The following is a 7623-nucleotide window of genomic DNA, read 5'->3' as shown; positions in this document are numbered from 1 at the left end:
TAATATGAATCTGTTGCAATTTCAATTTATAAAATATTTCCAAATCCCAAAGCTCAACAATCTCAACGCTTTCGCGGAGCAACAACCAACAGAGAATCAGGAGCACTTAGCTAGCGATTCTTAAATAGAGAAAATATATTATAGAAATTAAACGATTAACTATTACAAATGGAGCGTCCTCACTTCAATAACAAATATAATACTGCATCATCTCGTATCAGCTTCAACTTGCAAAAGAATAACTCACGGCTTCAACCTGAAACATTTAATATACTGCCACCCACCAAGTGACAGGCCACAGAAATGACAAAACAACGTACACACATCAGCAAAGCTGAGTACTAACCCATAAACAAGAGTAACACATGCTTTGGTAGCTTTTACTTGAAAACGACTCAGCAGTCAACATAAGTTCAATAATCACATCCATCATAGCATGCTTAGCAACAATAATCTTGTTGAACGTACATATTATATTTCTAGTTCCACATTTCATAATACATCATTAATCACATAGTAACAAACACACTAAGGTGACTCCTAACAATGATACGTTTCATATATTCTCATTTAATCAACCTTTTAACTTACCACGATTCCATAGTAGGAATATGAGGTCACCAACTTTGAAATAAGTAATATACTTTACTTCCTTTAATTGATTTCTTATCAGAAATCCAAACTTATGTTTTCATACTCTATCAATCATTCCCTTATACTGTCGTACATAAACCCTTATCAGGCAATAAATGACATAATAACTTTCATCATAACGATTCCTTATCGGGAATCCAATAATGAGATATGATTCCTTATCGGGAATCCACATAACAAGATACGATTCCTTATCGGGAATCTAACGTTAGTATCACTTACCATGATATGCCTCCTTATCTGGAAACCAATATCGATATTCATATTCATATACTGAATAAACATTCATTACTTACCTGATATGATTCCTTATCGGGAATCCGATATCGAAACAATTTACCACGATACGATTCCTTATCGAGGATCCACTATCGATATAACTTTCATACTTTGAAATAACATTCCTTTTAACTAGGGGGAAAGAGAACGCGGCGGAGGAGACAAAGCTTACACTCCGACAGTGGGGGTCGTCACCCAACCATTCACTTTACTTTTGGCCAATAACCGCGACTAGTCCGGAGTACATTTTTTCCGCTGATTTCATCAGCCATCCGCAGGTTTCACATTACCTGATATATCGCCCGATTATCGCCTCACAGAGCAATGGGCAAATTTCCCTGTGAGGCCCCCAAGGTTCACAGTCCATGGGGCACTGTTCATGTCACCTCATCCGTCGACTCAGACGAGGCTACTTTCCCCTTTTAGATTCCTTTCGATTATCGTTCATAAATCAATCGTCATTCTTAGAACTATTCCATAGTTATAGTAATCCTTGACAATCATTGAACAACAAGCAAGGCTTCTTCTTAAAGAGTTATAATCGCTTAAGTATTTCGAGGCCAATATGGTTATGTATTTCGATTCAACTCAATTACAATTACAAAACATACTTACCACACAAGTAACTAATCATATTCTATAAAATACCCAACCATAGTGACAGTAAGTCTCTCAGCTAGAATTAACTAGCTAGCGAGAGTTACTAACCCGATTCCACACATCACATACTTTTGCATATAGATAGTTCATATTCTTTTTCACTTCACCAATATCTATGTAGACTCATCTCAATAATGATAATAACCGTTATCAAACACCATCAACAATTACAATAAGTCTCTCTCTTAGAATTAACTAAGGAGAGTTAGCGTAGATTCCACAACTCGAGATTCATGAAACAAAGGTCGATTAGACCTAATCAATTATGGATCATGTGTTCTCGTAAGTTTGATTCCAACAACAACCATTAGTGGATCATATTCTTACTTAGTATAGCGAGTCAACCTCTCTTCTAATTAGAAGTCATTCATTGTGTAATTCAAACTACTTTAAAGTAATGTACAAACTTGCACTTAAGTAATCTTATAAACCAACTTAGTCCTCTCAATTCTAATCAATCCACACCACTTTATTATATTATTCTATTTATAGCTATCCAACTAAAATACTTTATCAAACACATTTTCACCGATCTACTCCATAATTAAGTAATCTAACTTTCATACTCTTCATATTATTATAGTATTAGTTAATCCTTCCTTTGACTTCATGTGAGGTTATTAATTAGGTTGACCCATTAAAGCAGTCTACTCAAACTATTCTTCCCCATAGTATCAAAGATAACTCTAGTCAGATTTTCATATGACTAATCTTTTATTTATAGAATTACACCCAACCAATTCTAAAACATCATTCTAGTATACATAGAACACTTATCACAAACTTACCACATCAATCCACTTATTAATATAGTATATACTTTGACAAAAGAATAACCTACAATTAGAATTCTAATTATAAATCAGGTATACCACCTTCCACAATTCAGTGAACTTCCAATAACGTAGAAACAACTTTCATGTATCGCATAAACAAACCAATAACATAATTAACAATGAACTCGAACAACTATTCAGATTGATAACATGAATATTATTCAAGGATTAACCACTTTCTATTAACATTAGGACCAAGAAATATAGATTAACTCTTAATAGCTCACAACATTCCAATTCTTTAACCATTAACTAATAACAAATATTTCTCATCTAGTTTAATTATATAAAACTAACTCGATCGACTTTCTCAAATATGAATACTTCACGAATCAAACTACAACTCCTTGATTAGGAGACAGTAACACTAACATAACCAATTCTATACTACTAACCTTTTAAGAATAATTATCGCTTTTTAAATAACTCTTCAAGTCCATAACTCAATCATGGTTTCACTAACAATATCAAGTAATACCAATAATCATTTCTGATTCCTCTTACTATGAACTCTTCTACTTATTCAAATAACTACCTCTAATCGAACACATAATTCAATTAGATTTCCTTACTACCCAACATAGCTAGAGTATAACTTCCATTAATCATGCTAAACTAACACATCTTACTAAACTAGTTCGAAAACTTATATGTACTAATCTTTCATAAAACTAACACTAAATCAACCTAATTTATCAATAAAGTATATGAGCATATCCAATATGCATGTACCACTAATTATTCACAACAATTCAATGATATTCTATTTATGAAATCATCCAACATAAACACAATCCAATTTTAATATATGAATTCACAAAGGTGATAATTCAACAGCATCAATATCACACAACTAGTAATCCCATTTCATAATCAATATTCCATAAATCAATTCCTAATTTGCATCTAAATTTCAAAAGGACATAACAAGATAAGAAAAACAGAGCATAAAGGAGGTATAGTACCTCTGTCAAACCACAAGAACACGCCACCACCACGGCTGGCAGCACCACGAGGCAGCAGTGGCGGCACGAAGACAAGAACCCAAGCAGCGGCTCGCGACGAAGGACGACAGTAACACAACGGCAGCAACAATCAACCAACAACAGCAACACGAGCAGGGGAGGGAAGATCCGACCGGTGACGGCACCACGACCACAACCTGCAGCAGAATGACGACGTGCGGTGGTGGCGGAGCACCACCCAACAACGGCGTGGAGAGCGGCAGCACAATCGCGAACAACAAACGCGCGAAAGGAAAAAAAGAGAGCTTCGAGGGAGGAGAGAGAAAGACTCGAACGACAACGCCGGTGAACGGAAAGCAATCTCCGACGAGCAACATGGGGTATTCCGGCGAACTGAGAGAAGAGCTGCGCGGGAGAGAGAGAGAGGGGTAACTGGGGTTTCGGGTTTTGGGGTTTTACGGGGTTTTTCAATTTTGGGGGTTGGGGTTTAGAAGACTCGAGAATGAGGGAGAAGGCTAAAATGTGGTTTTTGTTAAACATTAAACCGACAAATGGTGGGTCGGGATTTGGGTTTCTATTTTGGGCAAAATAGAATTAAGCTAGTTCGCATAAAACTCAATATATGAATTGCTAATAATAATTTCGTAAAATTAAGTAAATAATTATTTTTACAATACGACAATAAAATTTATACTCTATAACTCAAATAAAATAAGATTTTCGGAACATAATTAACTTAATAATTATAATTAACTTTTAAATAAACGTTTTTAAAAGTAGGGCTATTACAGATGTGATCAACAAGAGAACCGGATATCTCACTCCAAGGCACGGAAACTACGCTTTCCTATTAGTTTAATTTTGCCCCTCTAAGATCACCGGGTTAACACGAAATAACTAATGAGATACAATGGAGAAAACAATCCACTTAGATGATCTTCTAAGTGAATCAACAAGAACTTGTGTTTTTTGTGTTTGTGAAGAACACTCAAGAGAAGTTTACAAGGTTTCTCTTAAGCTAAGCAAGAAGACTTTTAGAGTATAGAAAATCTGATTTTCTTCTAACCCTTTACTCATAGGAATCCCAAGGTTTATATAGAACAAATAAACCTTTCATTGACTAGAGTATTAATCCATAACCCCCATTTTAATCACCCATCAAAGGCCTTTAATCCACTGATTTAAGGACCTTAAAGGTCATTAAAATGAGACCATAACATCACAACGGATATAAACCGTCAAGGCATCTTTTCACGTTCCAAGGCAGAAGGCAGGTCGCGACTCGCGAAGGAGCTCGCGAGTCGTGGCACGGTCGCGACTCGCGAGGCTCTTCTGTTTCCCTTGGTTTATCAACGTGATTTTGCCACTTGATGCACTCTACTTTTGCATACTAGACCTCCTCCTCTTCTAGTACATACCCTATGAGTTTCAAACCCATTACCCTATAAATGTTCCAACAATCCTCCTCCCATTTATAGGGTAATGTTGAAAAGTTTTCAACTTGCTATACCCATGTTCATGCATCATGGAAATATCTAACGATTGAATTTCCATTTAGTAAAAGTAATCTTTACAATAATTTAGATCATAATGATAGACAAAGCTTTGAATCATATAACCATTACAAATTATTGAAGTTACTAATACACACAAACATAAACTAGGTTCTTAAAACCTCCGACACCTATGAAGCCTTGGTGTCCATATCCATTCATAAGCATTCCAAGTCAAGCCTAAGACTTGATGAAGCGGCCAAACTTCTAGCTTACATAGGTAAATCTTTCCGACATGCTCCTACAATTGAGCACCTTATCAAAGATTTATTAAGAATAATTCAACCTCTTTATCATTGTAGCAACAAGCACTAACCTCGGGATGTATTAAACAAGTGCTCCCAACCTCTTAGAGAAGTACTATCCTCCTTGAATTTGAGATCTAACGTTGTATTAGACATCAAATAGAGTTTTCCTTCACCATAGGTTGATCAATAGGCTTAAGACCCATCCCTTTGTTCATTTTGTTCACTAGTTCCCTTGACAACGGTTTTGTAAACGTATCCGCCAAGTTCAAACTAGACCGAACAAAATTAATAGTTATACAACTATTCCTTATCATTTCCCGCACATAGCTATGTCTAACTCCAATGTGCCTTGACTTGCCATTGTAGACTTCACTATATGCTTTAGCTATGGTTGATGCACTATCACAATGGATAGCAAGAGGTGACATTGGTTTCACCCATAAGTCCACCTCACTCAACACATTCCTTAGCCATTCCGCTTCTTGGCAACAAGAAGCCAAAGCAATGAATTCCGATGCCATAGTGGAATCCGTTATACATGTTTGCTTCTTGGATGCCCATGAAATGGCACCTCCTCCAAGAAGAAACACCCAACCACTAGTGGATGAATAATCTTCCTTATTCGAAATCCAACTAGCATCCGAGTAACCTTCTAAGATAGAAGGTTCTCTCTTATGTATGTTATGACATAATCCAAGGTCTTATTCAAGTACCTTAACACTCTTCTCAATGCTTGCCAATGCAACATACTAGGATTACTAGTATACCTACTGAGCTTGCCAATAGCAAAGGCTATATCCGGCCGAGTGCTAGTCATAGCATACATCAAGCTTCCAATTAAGCTTGCATACTCCAATTGTGAAATTGGAGTACCACTACTCGGAACCAAGTGAATACTAGGATCCATAGGAGTAGCAAAATGAGTCGAATTTGACTCATTATACCTCTTGACCACTTTCTCAATATAATGAGATTGTGATAAAGAAAACGACCCTTTCCCTCTTATTATTCTAATACCTAGAATAACATCCGCTTCACCCAAATCTTTCATGGAGAAGCTAGAGGAAAGGAAGACTTTGGTCTTTTCCACTTGTTCCAAATCAGTCCCAAAAATAAGCATATCATCAACATATAAGCAAATTATAACTCCTTTACCGTTATTATCAAATTTGCTATATACACACTTATCGGACTGATTTATTTTGAACCCACTAGACAACACAACTTCATCAAATTTTTGATGCCATTGCTTAGGTGCTTGTTTAAGACCATACAAAGATCTAACTAATTTGCAAACTTTAGTTTCTTGACCTTTAACCACAAACCCTTCAGGTTGATTCATGTACACTTCCTCCTCCAATTCACCATTAAGAAAAGCAGTTTTTACATCCATTTGGTGAATTACTAGACCATGAATCGCAGCTAATGCTATCAATAGTCTAATAGTAGCTATTCTAGCTACTGGAGCATAAGTATCAAAGTAATCGATACCATATCTTTGCCTAAAACCTTGGACCACTAACCGGGCCTTATGTTTTAGTATGGTTCCATCGATTTTCTTTTTCCTTACAAAAATCCATTTACAACCTAGGGGTTTGCAACCGGGAGGTAAATTAGCTAAAATCCAAGTGTGATTACCCATTATAGAATCCATTTCATCATTCACTGCCTCTTTCCAGAAAGCAGAATCATGAGACTTCATAGCCTCATCAAAGGCCTAGGATCCTCCTCCATATTGTAACAATATGAAATTTGAGTCGAAATTGACTCCCTTGACCCTTCAACTAAATATAGTTGAAAATCCGGTCCAAAATATTTCTCTTTTCTAATTCTTTACTTTTCCTAATTTCCGGTGTTGTAGTATCATGATCATTTGAAATGTCATCTACAACATTGGAACTAGTACTAGGTATCATGTCCTTTGGTCTTGGAATCGATGAGAATCTAGTCTCATCAAATATTGCATCCCTTGACTCTATCACGGAGTGAATAGAGACAAAGTCATTGGGCTCAATGACATAAAACCTATAGGCTTTGCTATGTACCGCATAGCCTATAAAAATGCAATCAATTCCTTTTTCACCTAAAGTTTTCCTTTTAGGTTCCGTCAATTTGACAATTGCCCTACAACCCCATACCTTAAGGTAATTGAGATTAGGCTTTTTATTACACCAAAGTTCATAAGGGGTAGTCTTATTCCTTTTATTAGGAACTCGATTTAAAATGAACATGCAGTTAAAATTGCATCACCCCAAAAACCGTCATTAAGACCCGAATTAGAAAGCATGTATTAACCATTTCTTTTAGGACCCTATTTTTCCTTTCCGCTATACCATTACTTTGAGGTGAGTATGGGGCGGTTGTTTCATGAATTACACCAATGGAACTAAAATAACTTGGATTATAATATTCACCACCCCTATCCGTT

At 36.2% G+C, this 7623-nt stretch overlaps 1 long non-coding RNA gene across 1 annotated transcript; it reads right to left on the bottom strand.

Moving 5' to 3' along the window:
* On the bottom strand, positions 1-4266 carry LOC130590646 (uncharacterized). The gene is made up of 2 exons (XR_008968487.1): positions 3395-4266; positions 1-273 (listed from the first exon to the last, which is right to left on the bottom strand). It is a non-coding gene; the product is annotated as an uncharacterized LOC130590646 (long non-coding RNA).
* Between the last annotated feature and the right edge of the window lie 3357 nt (positions 4267-7623).

The sequence above is a fragment of the Beta vulgaris genome, chromosome 3, assembly GCF_026745355.1.
Source record: "Beta vulgaris subsp. vulgaris cultivar EL10 chromosome 3, EL10.2, whole genome shotgun sequence".
Lineage (NCBI taxonomy): Eukaryota > Viridiplantae > Streptophyta > Magnoliopsida > Caryophyllales > Amaranthaceae > Beta > Beta vulgaris.
The sequence above is the reverse complement of the archived record's forward strand: the minus strand, read 5'-3'. Positions and strand labels throughout refer to the sequence as shown.